At 46.7% G+C, this 17,680-nt stretch overlaps 1 pseudogene; it reads right to left on the bottom strand.

Annotated features, from left to right (window-relative positions):
- LOC134375710 (rho GTPase-activating protein 20-like) overlaps positions 1-238 on the bottom strand; it is a 110,579-nt pseudogene extending 110,341 nt beyond the window's left edge.
- Between the last annotated feature and the right edge of the window lie 17,442 nt (positions 239-17,680).

Below are 17,680 nucleotides of genomic sequence, written 5' to 3'. Positions count from 1 at the left end.
GGAAGATGGGGAGCAGAATGGACAATGAAAGGAAAGGGCACAACAGACACAGGAAGGATTAAAGACCCTTAAGTACAGATCAACAAAAATTATATAAACCAAAAATATTGTTGCCCCCGCTCAGCATCCTCACCTTCTTGGTGCTGGGGCATCAGGCGATGAGAGACACTCCTGTCAGGGAAGAGGAGCGCCCCGGCTGCCCCCCCAGAGTCTCCTGCTGGGGGGACATCGCTTCCATGAAGAAAATCTTCAAGCAAATCCCATTCCAGGAGGAGGCTTCGCGGTCATGTCTGCGGGCTGGCGGCCGGAGGGACGAGGACGTGCGGGCTGAGGCGCGGCTGCCGCGCTAGGCGGGGCCCGGAGCTCCGGGTGCGGGCAGCGCGCCTCCCGTCGGGGCCATGTATCGCCGCCTGCGCTAGGCACCTCCAGCTGAAGGCGATTACAGCGGTGACCGCCTGTCAGCGCGGCAGCCCGCCCGCCGCCTTCCGCCGGCCTCTGTCCACTTCCCCGCGGTGCGGCCTGCGGCAAGCCGGGCATCTTTCTATATATATTCGGGCGCAGGCGACCGGCTGACCTTCTCAGTCTGCGACTCCGACTGGGTCCTGCCTTAGTGAGCTCACCGACCCGTGTCAAGCATGGGGGCCTCTAGTGCACGGACAGACACCTGTCCCGCCGCCCTGCCTCCTCCCAACCGACCCTGTCCCTTCCCGCCCCGCGACCGCGACGGAAGGCATCGCTGCAACATATGCATCAGCGGAGCGGTGGCGACCTCAGCCTGAACGGAGGAGTTGCAGTGATTCCTGCCTTGCTTTCAGCGGATTGCGGAGGGGAACCTCCCTACCCCCAGCCCCCAAGCCTGAGGCCTCGAGATGGAGTGGCACGTCGCAGAGTGCCGCAGCTGTACAAATTTGGAAGCCCACAGCATCGCCTGAACTCTTGTGCAATCCCGAACGGTGGCCTGCCCGGGTAGCCCTGCCCGGTCTGCAGCCTCCCGTCTGCAGCCCCTGCACATTCGCCCCAGCGGTTTCCGCTGCCTGCGGGCTTCAGGGACAGGGGCATTCCAAACGTGAAAGCGCAATTAAGGAACATGCAGGCAGAGAGAGGATGCTGAAATTTGGCTTAGCTATTGAGAAGGCTACAATATGTGGAAGTGTTCATCAGATATCGGCGCTGAGAGCATAACTTCCTGTCAGCCCAAATAGTGGCTTTTTTTGTTTGTTTTGGTTTTTTTGTTTGTTTTTGTTTTTGCCAAAGAATAATCAGAGGGAGGGGATTTGGAGACGACCCGGGTTGAGTTGAGTGTTGCTGCACTTTGTCGGACTGGCTGACTGGTGCCGATGATTCGGTAGGTGGCATTCTTCCCTTGGAGTCAGGCCTGCAAAGCAGCGGTGGATTTGTGAGGAAGGACACCGCTCTATGATACTAGGTTGTTGAAGGGGGGCGGTTTGTTTTTGTGGTAAGGAGGAAAAAATTGAGGGTTCCTGCTGGGTTGGGCTGTTTTTAAGACAGGTTGTAGAAGAATAGGGCTCTGGCAGGCCCTGATCCAAGCAGGGATGCTGTCCAACACACACACACACACACACACACACAGACACACACACACACGCACACGCACACGCACGCACACGCACACACACACACACCCCATCACCACCATACCCTGGAATTGTTTATTGTGGAAATAACGGGGAGAAAATGTTCCAGCCCGTTTTAAGCCTTGTCCACATCACACTGTTTAAAGTAGGCTTACATAGGCTTTATAAATCATATATATGATTTGTGAGTAATATATAATTGTGTGTATGTGTAGGTATGTATATGTATGTATGTTTTTCATGGTGACTCTTTTTGCAACTGAGACTGCTGTGCAATGACAGGACTTTACACCTACCATAGGGTTTATCTTGAATTTTAGGCTGCAGAGGGCTTTGCAGTTCCTTTCATTCTTTGTTGAAATCATCCTCTTGTAACTTAGTCTTTTTTAATTGCTGTCATGAATGGAGCTTCCAATGTTCCTTATTCTGCTTCATTTGTTTTGGTGACATTTATCTCCTTCTAATATTTCATGCGATTTATTTATGTTTGATGTTTATTATCTGTATCTCAGAAAAATGCAGCTTCCAGAAGGCAGGAATTTTTGTCTTGGTTATTCACTGGTGCATCCCAAGTACCTGAAGCAGTTTCTGGTACAATAAATGTTGATTAAATGAATTAATGAGACACACAGAAGATGTGAGATAGATCTAGAAGAGCCAGACTGGAGTTGGTTGTTTCACTCAGAGCCCCATGTATTATGAGGTGTTTCTTTTTGCAATAAATACCTCATGCTCCAAATCAAAGTATTGTTTTTACTGCATATATTAATTAGTAAGTGCTTTTATTTTAAAATCCATTAGTTTTGGTTTGCATAGAAAACCGTCCCACCCCACCCCTATAAGGAGTTTTGAGACAGGTCTCACTTCCTAAAGAAAATTGAGTTGGCTCAGATTAATATTATCACCACAGCAATGTTATAAGAGCACAAATCTGACACATCACTCTCCTGCTTAAACCCTTCTTTGGCTCCTTGTGATTATAGGATAAATTTCAAATGCCATAGTATGATTGGCAAGACTGCATATAATCTCACTCTTGCCACCACTTCTTACTCTTGTCACTCTTGCCTCTCTTCAGCTCTCACCCTCTTCTCTGTCTCATTGAACTCTTTGTAATTCCAAGAACTCACCTGGACTTCACACATTTTCATGACTTTGAATCTGCTGTTCTCATTGCATGGGAAGTTTTCCTTCTATATTTCCAACCCCTGTTACTTTGCACTTACATATCTAGTACCTGGTGCACAGTAAATGCCCAATAAATATTTGTTGAGGAAATCTTCAAGATTTGAATTAATAACTACCTCAGAAAAAAAATCTTCCTGACTTGGCATTTCTCCTTATCTCACTACCTCCACATACCAACCACACACACAGGATTAAGTGCATCTTCTGTAGTGGTAACAGAACATTTATTAAGTGCTTACTTTATTTAAGCATTTTAAGTATATTAATTCATCTACATCTTTATAATAATCCTATGAGGTAGATTCCCTTACTACCTCATTTTACAGATGGGGAGAAACAAGCCACAAGGATGTTAAATAATGTGCTCAAACAGCTGATAAGTAATCAAGCCAGGCTTGGAACTTGGGATGTCTGCTCCAGAATCTGTGTTCGTAACCAAGAGAGGCAGAAGGCGTGCTCCTGCCTTCTATCATTGTCGTGTCAGGGGTAGGCTTGGTGTCTGGAAAAACCCATAGTGCCCTGCCCAGCCCACCACGTTTGGCCTGGCCTGACCTCTTCTACCTCCATGACTGGCTCATTTTGGGCTGAGGCAGTCAGTGTAAACAGTGGCCCTTGGCACAGCCAGGGTCTGTCCTTTCTGCTTGCCACTCTGAGTACCCTGGAGAACAGGCATACTTACTTCTGTGAACCTTTAAGGTCGTGTAGGCCATAGCCATGAGCAAATGCTCGCCCTCCAGTAAATAGACATCCGAAGGTTTCAGGGCGAGGCTGAACGGGGCCTGCAGGAAGAGCAGGTGTGGGAGATGCAGGCTTGTCCAGGCTGAGTGCTGGTGGCCTGAGCTCGTCCCACTGGGAAATCACTTTGTAGCATGGAGCCCCCCAGCAGAGGAGGAGGTTCTCCATGAGGCTGCCTGAGACACAGTCCTGCAGCTTCTCAAGGGATGAACTCACATCAGAGGGGTTTGTCTCCCAGAAAGAGGGGCTCCTGCAGGGCTCAGGGCTTCCTAGGGCTCTTCCAGGATAGGTCCTGGTTGGGTTGGTCCATGATTCTGGCCCAGAGGCCCAGCTTCTCGCATAGGATAGGCCTCTGCAGGGCCCAGCTTGTCTGCCCAGCAGGGACATGCCTATGCCTCCTGTGATGTGGGGATCATGTGGGTTCGACTGGGAGAGTCAGGCACTGTGCAGAAGGAGGGTCTCTAGCCTGGGGTGTCCCTGTGCAGCCTTACCTCCTTGATGAAACACTGAGTGAACCAGTTTGACTCACCTGGTTGTCCTGACAGAAGGAACACAGGTGCTCAGAGTTCCCTGGGCTGGCCTGCAAAGCTCCCAATTCCAGGGCCCTCTGGTAGACAGTTTCCCAAGGGCAACACTCCTGGTGGTGGCCAGGGCTCTGTCCAACCTGCCACCTGCCCCCTGCACAGATCTTTGAGTGGCCAAATTTCCTTAGCCCTGGTCAGCCTAGATCTGACCGTATCCCCCTGCTTCTGTCCCTCCAGGTGAAGGAAAAGGAAACCAAACTTTAAACCCATCAAGAATCCCACTTTCCTGAAAAGGGTCCAGCCAGTACCAGGCCTCTCACCATGGCAGGAGGGACTCGGGCTTTCCCTCTCCCCCTGACCTGATGGGACCCAGGGCCTCTGGGAAGGAGGTGAGGGGAAGGTTCACTCACTAAGTGTTTCTGAAGTTTGGGAAGCATTTATCTGACAATGTGCTCCTGATGGAACTGCAGTCTGTGAAGTTTTGGGAATTCTGGTATGTAGAATCCTGAGAAACCCACAGTCCCCCCAAAATCAATGCCTGCTCCCCCCAGCCAGGTGGAGACATGCAAGGCCATACACTGAGACAGCTGAAGTCACCTGGGAAGGCTGAGGTCCAAGGCTGTAGGAGTTGGGCAGTGGCAGCGTGCCCCTCTGAACCCAAGGCTTCTTCCTCTTCCCACCCAGTGACCCCACCATGTGCCCTTGGCCTTGAGGAGGATGGGTGGGCATGTCCTCCCAAGCCCTGGGTTGATTTGCTGCCCACCTGCCTCCTGAGATGAGGTTCCAGTGGAACTGGGCTGACTTCCAGGCAGGAAGGAAGGATGATGGCAGATTGGAGGGCTGAGTGGAGCCACATTGGAGCCCTGTGTGGTCATCAGGGTGACAGGTGTGAGTGATGGGAGGGGGTATGGCTGTCTCTTAGACTCTGGGTCTGGCTTGGGGACACAAATGGGGAGACACTGCCAAATGAGCTTTGTCTGGTTATGGGAAGGGTGGCTGGGAGGATGGCCAGATGTGAGGCAGAAGTTAAGAGCAGAAAGGTGAGAAAGGCCTGGCAAGAATGAGGCCAGAGGCCCGTGGCTGCAGAACACAGAGGGCAGCCACAGGGAGGCTGCAGGGTCCTTCTCTGATGGAGACATGAAGTGTCCAACTTGGGATTGTGGGTCCCTGTGCAGACCTGGGCTGCTGTGAGACTGCCTAGGGGACTGTCCCAGAGACTCATAACCAGTCAGACAGAAGGTGCGGTGGCTATAAGTTACCATCACTCAGCCAGTGTGACCATCCCCTGGCTTGGCTGTGCGAGGCCTGTGGGTAGCTGTCCACCTACCATGCATGTGGTGATGCTGATTTGTCATCAGCTGGACCAGTGCCCAGAAGACGTCTTCCTCATTTAGGTACATGAGCAGGATGGTGGTGACACGGTTCATGCCCTGGCAGTAGCCTACCTCCTGCAAGAGCCAATGTCACCATGCAAGGTCAACCTGAGACAGCTGAGGTTACCTGGAAAGTCTGAGGTCAAATGGGAGGAGTGAGGTTGCCAGGGAGTACTGAGGTCAGCTGTGAGGGCTGAGGTCACCGGGGAGAACTGAGGTCACCTGGGCTCAGGTCAGCTGGGAAGGCTGAGAATACCTGAGAAGACTGAGGTAGCTAGAAAGAGTTGATGTCACATGGTAGACTAAGGTAACCTGGGAGGACTGATGTCACCTGGGAGAATTAAGATCGCCTGCAAGTGCTGATGAAATCTAAAGGGACTGAGGTCACCTGGGAGGGCTGAGGTCTCTTGTGAGGCCAACCACAGACCTTGGAGTATGTGGGGTGCAGCCTCTGTGCCCCTCCTGGGACCCTCCGTGCCTCTTCTGGGCATCAAAACTGAGCATGTCACATACACGTCAGGTCACAAGGAGCTCCCAGAGAGACTCCTGCAGAACACTGGCCAAGCTCATCTGGCCAGAAAGATCAAATCAAGAACTGGCATGGACCCCCCTCCCCAGATGCCAGGCCAGGGAGGCTTCTGTGCCAGGCTCAGGACAGCATCCACTATCTGGCTTCACCATGAGGGATGGCTGTCACCGAGCACCACACACACAGGGTCCTGAGACGACCCACAGGCTGCCGGGCACAGGAGGACATTTAAGTTCAGACCCCACATGTGCAGCCTGGGGAGTCCTCTTAGCTGCTTTCTCTTGAGAGAACAGTCTGAAAATCAGGGACAAAGCAACGACCTCAGGTGCCACCTCCCAGTCTGCTGCACTCCTAGGGGGTACAGGTGAATGGGAAATTTTATCTCTGCCAAGTTTTGGGTTAATCATAATGACACTTGCAAAATCCACACTCATTTGATGAATACCCACGAGGAACTTAACTCTCTTGGAAAAGATCACTCCTGACATGAGCATCCTGCAACACTACCAGGCTCTTGAGATTTGGGAGAAACCCCAGCAAGAAGATGTCTGCTCTTGTTCTAAGTGGTGGCCCCAGACCCCTGCTCCTTCTACCCCTTTTAAATACACAGGGGCCAGGCCATCCCAGCTCAGGCCTCCTGCTGCATCTCCCCTGGGGACTCAGTTTTCACCTGGGACTGTCCCACTCCTGACCATCACTTTCCTTCTCTGCACAAGGGCCTCTCCCCTTGAATGACAGCAAGTGTCCCCTTGGCCCTGAGCTTGCTTCCCCTGGGATATTTTTCTCAGGACCTGCTCCCAGGGGTGGCCTGGACCCCACTCAGGGATTTCCAGGAGTCAAAGAGGGCAGCTCGTGCCTGGGTCTCTACTCCCTGATGTCTGCCTGTCAGGGTGACAGTACAGAGCTGATACCAACCCCTGTGAAGGCTCCCATGCTGAGCTCACTCATTTCTCAGGAGCACTAGAGAGGTGAGTCTAACAGAGGGACAGATTGCTGCCTGGGGCTCCAGGAGAGCTGGGCCTGGGGCATGTGGCTTCTAGGCCTGTCTGCCACTTCCCTGCTGCTAAAAATGCCCTCGAGGAGCTCAAAGCCTCATAGCCTTGACACTCCCACTTTTGGGGCTTAGGGCTCAAGATCAGCCTCACTGGTATTCGTGTTTCCCCATTTCTACCATTGTTTGCTAATACAGAGGAAAAGCCCTGATCCTTGCATCTTATCTTGCAGCCACCGAACTTGCCAGATTAGATTTTGGAGAATCTTTTGAGTTTTCATATATGATAATGTACATACGATGCACTCTATGGCAAATAAAGATAAATCCTGTTTGTTTGTTTGTTTTTAAACTTGTGTAAGTTACCTTTATTTTCTAGTCTAATTGTGTTAGTTAAATCTACCCTAAAATTTCTGAAATCAGGGAGGATAGCAAATACCAGTGTTTCCTTCTTTCCGATTTTCATGGAAATGGCTTCAGCATTTCAAGGCCCTTTAAGATATTTTCTGTTTTTTCCAAAATAGTTTAAACAATAGTTATTTCTACTCAGATATTAGTTAATGATTTGTAAATGGCTGCTGAATTTTATGTACCAATTTTCTAAATTCTACCGATATCATTCATGCCTTTCCCCTTTTACTGTGTTGATGGGATACGGAGTATGCATAGACTGGTGAGCCTCCTGTGGTTTCTGGAATGCATCTTCCCCAGTCAGGATATATCCTCTTTTTTAACTTCTCCATACCTTAGACTTGGGATGAATACATTTGGAATTTTCTATCTATAAAGTTCCATGTGAAATTAATACCCAGGTCTGTCTTTCTGGTGCTATGTTTACTAGGTTTTGGTATGGAGGCTCGTGCCTTCAGCAAGAATTTGGGAGTTTTCCCCTTTCATCGGGTCTTAAAGACCCAGGCTGAGGAGATGTCCATTTTGAGAAGATTTTATGCACCTCAGCCATGGTCAGTCCGGCCCTTGACTGATGCCGGTCCCTATCTTTCCAATCTGTACTTTGGTAGTCATTCAAGGAAGGCTTTTCTTTCTTCTACGTGGTTCAGTGTTGCTTGACAACTTATAATTTCCTTGATTTTCAAAAGTATGCCCAGCAACATGCAGGCAGCTTTCCTTCCTAATTCACTTTATCCTCATCTTGCCTCTATTCAGTGCCCCTTTTCTATGAATTTCTCACATTTTATTCTCCCTCTTTTTCTTGCTTTATGCTTTGGAGAAATTTTGTGCTGAAACTGGCCTTTTCAGAAAACTAGGTTTTCTTTTTTTTTTTTTTTCCTCCTAGCTCTTTTGGTTTTCTGTGTCATTTTGCATTTTTAAACTTCTTCTTTCTACTATATTGTTCTTCCTGAAATTCAGGTGTTCAGGCATGGCTGGGGCAGGTCCCATGTGGTCTGGGCTCATCCCTGTCTGACATGTCACTGTCCAGTGTGCTCAGAGCACCCACCATGTGCAACCCCTGTGCTGGAGGGCAGGGGCTGCACCCACACCCTGGGCACCGCTCACTCTCACAATCTGTATAAATCCTGCCAGATGGAAATGACCTTCCTCCACCACAGCTGCCTCCTGCCGCTCCTGCTGTTCCTTCTAACCTGTGTGCTTTCCCTTTCAATATTAGGATGGTTGTATGATATGCCCAAAATGCTGTGACACACTTTGCTGGAAAAGGTGCCACCTAATTCCTGTTTGTTTGAGTGTTGACCAGAATTGAGAACTGGAGAGTGAGGGTTCTGAAAGATTCCAGCATTTTGTCTCTATGGTTCCTTGGGAGAGATTAAATCTACCTAGAACTAGGCCTTGTCTCTCCTGAAAACTGACTGGATGATGGCTCAGGGTTCTGAACTGTGATCTCCACTTATTCCTTCCTTTGGGGCCACCTTTGGAGGTTTCCCTATCCCATACCTAGGGTGGTCCAAGCTCTGGCACCAGATCCTCTCCCAGCAAGCTGACCCTTGCAGGGGTGTGCAGGAAAGCTGGGGACCCAGTCCTGTGTCTCTTTGGGGTCGGGACAGGGTACTGCCACCACCTGAGAGGCAGGCAGCACCAGGGAAGAGATCAAACATCATTCACCCTACCTATGCAGAGAGTGGTCACGGGGACCCTCAACTCTCCACTTTACTTTCTGACTGCTTTTAAACATCCCAATTTTTAAACATCTTCACCCATTCGTGTGACTGCCTTCTGTGCTTGCCCTAATAGAATGAGAAATGATGAACTTAGCTGAGCTGCTGCCTTTTTAGAGTGGCCCTTGGATGCTGTGTCAATCTTGTACTGAGGGGACCCTGATGTGACAGAACTGGAAGAAGCCAAAAAAGGTGTAGGCCCTGGGGCTGAAACCCTCTGACTGGGTGAGTGTGAGTGGCCCAGCCTGGTGAACACAGGACACACCATCCTCAGGCCACAGACCTCCAGGCCTAGATGGGGTCCTGGCCTCAATGTGGGGTCCTGCTGGCCAGCAGATGGTCACCACAGAGCTGCATGTGCAAATCTGGGATGGGTATGTTTGGCAATCAGCCACTGGGATGGAGTCCTGGGGTCAGGAACAGCAGGAATCTTGGCCCGTCCTGGTGGCTCTGTGCCCTTCTCATGGACCCCTGCCCATGGCCATAGGCAGGCTGGGTTTGCCTAACAGATGACCAACCAAGCCTTGGCAGAAGGAATGGCTCTTATCTTCACCTTCAGGGTACTGACACAGGGAAGCTCTGTCTCACTAAATGGCAATGGGGTCAGAACTGAAGACTCGCTCCAGGTCAGGAACCATCCCCTTCCCTGAGCAGACCCCAAGGAAGGACCAGCCCCCTTCCCATCCACCTCCAAGTCACAGCCCAGGAGACCACATAGGAAAGGGAGGAGAGGGCCTTTCTGCTGCCTGACAGCCAGGAAGGTCTGAGACACAAAAGCAAAGGAGCAGCAGGGCCAGCCAGAGGCCACTCAGGGTCTGTGGGGCCTGGGGGTGCACCATCCACCTGTGCCTCCTGGACTGCAGGCAGCACCCTCAGGGAGAGGTAAGAAAGTCCAGATCTAGTAAGAAACAGTTTTGCCTAAGGGTTGTTTGGCTGGTCCCTGACAGCTTCCCCCAAGGAAGTGACCCCATCACCCAAAAGGGGTTCCACGAGGTCTGACCTAAGAACTTCCTAGTGCATCGAGGGTGCACCCTGGAGCTGTCCCACCTGACACCTCCACCCCACCCAAGCTCTGAGTGTCCAACCCCCACCCCACCCCCATCCATCTCTGCACCCTGGCCGACAGTCCTGCCTGTTCCTTGACTTCACCCCATCCCATCTGACCCACAGACCCTGCTGTCTCTTCAGTTACTCTGGCCCTTCTTTTTCCCTTGTCCTGTGAGATCCTCTGAACATGCCCCCCCACCTCCAATCAGTCCAAACACCTGCCTCATGCATTCTCTCCCTGGGCTGGGAGATGCCATCAGGTGATGAACAGTGACTGAGGGCCCTCTAGGCGGCCAGAATCACCCTTGGCCAAATCTCCAGCCTCAGCTGGCTCTCTGGGACATCAGCCCTGCATCCTCCTTTCTCCTGCTGCAGCAGCTGTGGATGGCACAGGCATGTGGCTTTCCACCTCCCACCTTCCTGCCCTGTCTCGGCCTGTCACTTCCTCCCTCCACCTGCAGTGTTCACCAAGCAAGCGGAGAGCAGAGTCTTCAGAGGGCACTGTGGCTGGGCCATGGGAATGACCGTGGCCTTCTGAGGCTCAGGACCCTGAGGGAAGCTTTTGCCCCTGGCCCCCTGTAGCCACGCTGTCCTCCCCCAGCACCTTTACCCTCTCCCCAGGCTCCCTCAGTGAGATGCATCCCTGAGTCACCCATCACATCTGGTCACCTGCAGCACAGCTCCCCCAGGCTCCTTCCCTCTCTCCATCCTGTGACCTCTGGAAAGACAGACTCCAGGATGGAGTCCTCCCCAGTAGGCCTCAGATTACCTCCCAGCACCAGATCAAGGAGGCAGGTCGCCTTCATATGCAGCCTCTGCCTGCCTCCATGGCCTTCACCCTTCCATTCCCAGGTAAGGGCCCTACCCTGCCCCTCATCTCACTACGTGGCCACATTCTTCCCTGTCCCTTGTGCTTCTTTTCACCCCTCTGAGCTCAGGTAGACCTGCTGGACAACTGCCCACAGGCTGGACCAAGTGCCGTCCTGCCCTCTGGCCCCACTCTGCTGAGCTGACAGCAGGACAGGCTCCTTCTGGGGACAGGGCTCGACCGTCAAGTTGTGATTTTTTTTCTGCAGACATAAACACATCACTGCTGAGCACTCAAAGGACTGGCCCAACCACAGCTTGGTCCCCACCCTCTTTCCAGAGCTTCCTGCATGAACTGCAAAACTTGAGCGAAATGCTGACCAGGGGGTGGACCTCCAGAGGACCTGGGGACTAGTAGGGACCCTGGGAAGAAGGTTGGCTCAAGCCTGGGAGACATACCCTGCCTCATATTGGCATTTTCAAAAATGGATCCCAACCCTGAGATAAGATTGGGGTGTCACAGAGAAGTCACTGCAGAAACCCAAGCAGGTCGATAAATTTGTAGATGCTGAACTCCTCATCCCAACTCTTCACCAACATCCCAGCTCAGTGTCCCTGCAACCCAGAGAGGGCCTGGAATAAAGGAGCCATGGTGACATGGGGGGTGTATGGGTGGCTTTGGATGACTGCTTCCTCCCCTGTGTCCCTAGTGAGCCCAGGCCTTTCTGGCCTCAGGCACAGCAGAAGAGGCCAGGACTTGCTTGCCTCAAGGGAGCAGCCTGACCTTTACCTCCTGGTACTTCTCGATAATGTCCATTTGCTCCTAAGCCAACAAGCCCTCCATATTATTCCTCATGGTTAATATGTAAGATGAAGATAATCCAAAGATTACAATGCCCCTGAAAGCTTCAGAGAGTACACCTAACTGTTACGGCCAGGGATTCCAAATTTTGCCATCACAACACCCTCTCCCCCAACCCCCAGTACAAAGGGACCTGACTCTGTCTCTATCCCGAAATGGTCTCTGAGGTCTCTTCCCTTGGCCAAGGAGAGGCTCCTGCCTGAGGACTTGAGAACTGGGGGACCTGGAAGGTGAGGCCTGTTGTCCCCAAGGGCTCTGCACATACATACACCTGCCCCAGCAGGACCAATGGCATTCACCTGCTGAATGTGAGGGGCCCCTGATGGGCTACTCTGGGCACCAGGAAGCAGAATGTGATTTGGACACCAGAGGTGTCTGTGTGATCAGCCTCCCAGAAGCTCTCAGGAAATATACAGTTGTCCAATTCTTTACAGGCAAAAAGGAATCTCATGACTGCTGTGGAGACAGACCCTTCCCTGCTTTCCCAGACCCTTAGCTGCAGTAGACCCTCTCCCCAAGTGCCCCCCTACCTGTGTCGCCACAATACTCAGGTATCCCTGATGCTTCAAACTGTGCCCAAGGCAGGGTGTTTACTGGTGCACCCAGGTCCTCTATGTGGCTGCATGAAAAGTTGCATTTCTTTACCTTCTATAACACGGAGCTGTCCCCAACCTCTCCTATAGATGCAGAGTTTTCATGACACGGTTTCAGATGTTGATTTCAAATCTAGAATATAAAATTCAAATAGTTAGTTGTGTTCATACTTTCTTACTATGGTTCCATTAAGAAAATTAACTTAAGAGGCTCAATTAAGTAACACAGTCAAAAATAGAGTAATAAGGTAGGAGAAAGTAAACTGAGGCACCAAGGAGGAAACAATGATGATAAGACTAGAAACCAATAGAAAAACAAAATAATGTCTGTTTTCTACCTTGGAGAGTAAACACCTTGATGATAGGGTCTCTGTCTAATTCATTTTTGTGTCTCTTACAACACCTAACTTATTGTTTGACACATAGTAAAAACTTGGTGTTTTCAGAAAATGAAAATAAATGACCAAATGATCCAGAAATTCCACTCCTGGCTATATATGCACAAGCAAAGAAATATTTGCACTCCTATGTCCATTGCAAAATTATTCTCAATAGTGAAGATACAGAAACAACCCTAATGTCCACCATTTGCATATTAAGAAAATGCAATATATACATAAAATTTAATATTATTCAGCTTTAAAAAGAAGGAAATCCTACTATCATTTGAGACAATGTGGGTGGATCTGGAAGACATGCTAAGTGAAAGAAGTCGGTCACAAAAGAACAAATACTGCATGATTCTACTTATATGAGGTATCTAAAATAGTCAAACTTATAGGAGCAGAAAATAGAAATGGGATAGGGTGAGTGGGCAATGGGAAGTTGCTGTTTAATGAGTATAAAATTACAGTTATACAAGATGAATAAGTTCTAGAGATCTATCTGCTCCACAGCATAGTACCTGTAGTTAACATTACAGTGTTGTGCACTTAAATATTTAAGAAGGTAGATCTCAGCATAAGAATGTTAACACACACACACACACACACACACACACACACACACACACACACACACACACACACACACACACACACACACCCCAAAAGCAAAGGGATACAAGGAATCTTTTGGAGGTAATAGATATGGTTATTGCCTGGAGGGTGGTAATGGAATCACGTGTGTATGCATATGTCCAAACTTATCAAACTGTATTCATTAAATGTGTGCAGTTTGGTTTTTTGTGTGTATCAATTATACCTTAGTAAAACTGAAAGAGAAAAAATGAATGAGCTAAGTTTCATTAAAACTAAACTACTGCACATAGCTTTCAAAGTACAAAGTAATTTTATTGACATCAAAATCCTACCTACCTAGTGACACCAACTTTATCTCACTATTTTTCAAGAAAAATACATTATTTGCCTCAGAACAGCTTTGATATCTCACAAACACCCTGCTTCATTTCATGTTCTACTTAGATTCATTCTAGTCCTCTTACCTAGAAGTACTATTTCTATTTATAGTTGATATGTTTTTTCACGTAGCCTTCCCTGACTGCTAAAGTGCATAATGAATGCTGGTGTAGACTGTCCCTCAAATTCTGACTCATTTGTACTCTGACTTGCATTGTTTAGTCTTTTATGAAATGTTTTAGTGTAGCCTTCTAACTGACCTCCATGAAGGCAGGCACCATAACTGGCTCGTACAACTTTCTGTATCCCTTCAACTCAAATTTCATTTTAGTTTCTTAAGAGAAATTATTTGATTGAATAATGGCATGATTTGTATAAGTAGAGAGGCTTAAAGTGAAATAGTCAGAGTAAAAGAATCATTTAGTTTTACACCAAGAGTCCCCCCATTCATATTTTAATGTATATTTTAATGAATGAATCCAACATTCTTCAGAGTCCTGATCGTTATCATCAACTTGAGTTATTTTTAGAGAGATAGGTGATACATTGATAGATAGATGATAGATAGATGATAGATAGATAGATGGATGGATAGATAGATAGACAGACAGACAGACAGACAGACAGACAGACAGACAGACAGACAGACAGATAGATAGATAGTTGGATTAAAATTAGCAAGATGATTCTAATGAAGTAATGTCTGTAGAAAAGTATGAGAGCCACTCTGTGAGCAACGCACTGCTGCCAGCCCCATTCCTTGAGCTGAGGTTATTGATTTGTTAGCTTCCTATCATGCTTGAAGTTTTGGGAAGCGGTGGTGATTTTCAGACACTGTTCAGATACAAAAGATTGAAACCAAGTGATGGAAGAACTGAAGTAGTAGTTTGATTTAAAAAAGGAAACTAGAGTCTGAAACATAAGAAGGAGCGATTATAGAAAGATATAAGGGTATGTATGGAGGCCAAAAAATGCACAGAAATTTTCTAGAATTTTTTTTTGCAGAAATCAGGATTTTGGCTGTAATACAAGCTTTTATTTTAGAATTGTTTTACATTTACAGAAAAGTTGCAAGAATATTACTGAGATTTCACATACACTTTTTACACCCAGGTTTTCCTATTGCTACCATTATAATGGAACATTTGTCACAACCAGTATTGATATATTATCTAAACTCCATACTTTAATTTTCTTAGTTTTTACCTAATGTCCCTTTTCTGTTCTTGCAATGCATCCAGGATATAACATTAGAGTTAGTTTTCATGTTTTCTTAGGCTCTTCTATACTGGTGTTTGGTAAAATGTCCCTCAACTTATGTCTCCCTGACGTGTTGCTTCATGATTATATAAAGGATATATTTGTTGAGATAAAGATCACATAAGCAAAGTGCCATTTTCGTCACATCATATCAAGGGCCATTACGTGCAGCCCACACTCAAGTGGTGAGTAATCATGCTCCACTTACTAAAGAGAAGAGCATCTACATAAATAATTTGGAATTCTGAATTGGAGATTTGTTTCTTTTCCCTATTTGTTTGTTTGTTCCCTTATTTAAATCAGTGTGGACACATGGATCTTTATGCTTTGATTTATATTCCAGTACTAGTGTATTTATTTTTTTGCTCAACTTATTACAGCGTTGGCCATTGGAAGCCCTTTTATTGGCCTTCTGTGCCCCTTTGACATACTCTCATCATTTTGTTTTAACACAGCCTTGCTGTCTTGCACTAAAAGGTGCTCCAAACATCTTGTATATTTTTTGGCCCAGTGTATGATTAGCTGTTTCTCCAAAAAGCTTTGGTTCCTTTTATTGAAGAAGAGTATTAGAAGCCCAGCACACCCATGGGAGCTGGGTGTGCTCATTGCTACTTGGGTGTCATTGCTTCTAGTCTTCTCAGCAGACTGAACTAGGAAACACACATGTATATACTAACCCATTTTATACCCTTATCTGTAATAATGTATCTATAATTATATATACTTGTGTGTGTGTCTGTAATAAGCTAAACATCAGTTCATATTGATGTTTCCTAATCTCAGTACCATGTGGTCCACTCTCAAAATCCCCCCTTGCTATCTATAACCTTCCACTTCAAGAAACCTAGCTGCCATTATCCAACATCCATTTATTTATTTGTTCACTTCTAGTATACAATTACAGTGGTTTCAAGATTGTCAGCCTGTACCTCCAGGGGAAACAACTTTATCAACCACTTTATCAACTACAGTACAGTGCTGATGCACAGCTCACTTTGTCTTTAGTCCTGCAATCCCCACTCATTTCCAAAGTTACTTAGGTAAGCACTCCCACCACCTCCTTCACTGAGGTTCTGCCATAAAGTGTCTAAAAACGTTTTTAAAAAAAGCACATTAAAGAGCAACTTTTACTGATGATTGCATACAATCAAATATTTTTCCAAGCCTTAAATAAACAGAAAAAGATAAAAATTGTGTTTAAATATTTCAGAAATTATATTCAGATAGGAGGTTGTTGTCTTGAAGACCTCTTAGAACCACGTCCGCTAGGCTTTAATTTCATCCCCTAACTTACTAAATGCTATTTCAACACTGAGAGAGAATATTATACACAAGGGAGCTAATATGAGTGCCTTCAAAGGATGAAGAAAGCAAATTTTAATTGCTCTTACATCCCAATAGCTCATCCCTTGTGAAAGGAAATCTTGAGGGAGCTTCTGTCTATGCTTGTGATGACGCCTCTTATATATCAAAACCCTGGAGAAAAAATGTCACTTTGCCAAGTGCCTTGGGTGCCATTATGAGGAAGCCACAAGAGTGACACCTGGCTTTCCATCCACAATATCCATGTGAGCTATTCAGAGACTAAGATCAGCTTTCTTATCCTTTAAGTAAAAGAGCCCAGGAGTCCCTGTTTTGAACTGTGACCAGCAACATCAAGAGCTATTTTTCTTAGAGAGCACTGGGTGTAAAACAGAAATATTACCCAGACCAAGGTTTCCAAGTAGAAAAAGGGGGAGTATCTGAGTTCCATCTGTTCCATGTTTCAATCTCAGCATGTTGAAGGACTTTTATGAAGTCCAGACTCTTCACAACATTATAGAAATTTCCTAAAGCTATCTGAAAATGGTTACTCATCTTTTGCTGTGACACATCTGAAGACAGAAAATTATCTTATTCATAATTTGACACATACTACCTTCAGGCATGTTTACTGGTTAGAGAGATTTTGATGTTAAGACAAAATGTATCTCATTGGCTATAGCTCTGCCATATGAGGTCACATAAAATAAATCCAATCTTAATCTGTGTTACTAGTCATGTAGATACTAGGTGTAGAGTATTTTGATCTAAATTTTTAATTTTCCTGGATAATTATAATATGTAAATCACCATCATAAAACCTAGTCGCCAGAAACAAGCACAATTCAGCAGATGCTGTTGATTTAGTGTGACCATTGCTTCCCTCTTTTTGGATACTATGTTCCTTTTAATGAATCTTTTGGTACTCATTGGCATTTTTAGCTGTTTGTCTCTGGATCCAGACTTTTTACCATGAATGTAATCTATAAATTTCATAATACTTTCTTGTATGACATCATCCAATTTGTTGGTAGAATTCTTTTTCCAGATAAAATTAAAGTCCTATAAAGTAACAACTCAAGATGTCTCATGTTGTGATTAGTCTTTAGATGCTCCTTGAGTTGACATTAACTATGAGATTTTATTCCGTATTTTCACCTGTGACACAACTGTATCGTGTTCATAACATTATTACAAGAGATTTAGAAAATAGTTTACTAAAATCAATATAACCTACGACTATTACATCCTTTTACTCTATTAATCTAGTAAAACTCTAATGGAACAAAAATTCTGGGCATACATAAGCAATCTTATGCTGGTTCTGAATCACCACTTCTTTCTTTTATAAGGGCTCAAAACATTTTTTCCTGAAGGAAATCCT

The sequence above is a fragment of the Cynocephalus volans genome, chromosome 4 (assembly GCF_027409185.1).
Source record: "Cynocephalus volans isolate mCynVol1 chromosome 4, mCynVol1.pri, whole genome shotgun sequence".
NCBI classification, from domain to species: Eukaryota; Metazoa; Chordata; class Mammalia; order Dermoptera; family Cynocephalidae; genus Cynocephalus; species Cynocephalus volans.
This window is presented reverse-complemented; position numbering and strand designations above follow the sequence as displayed.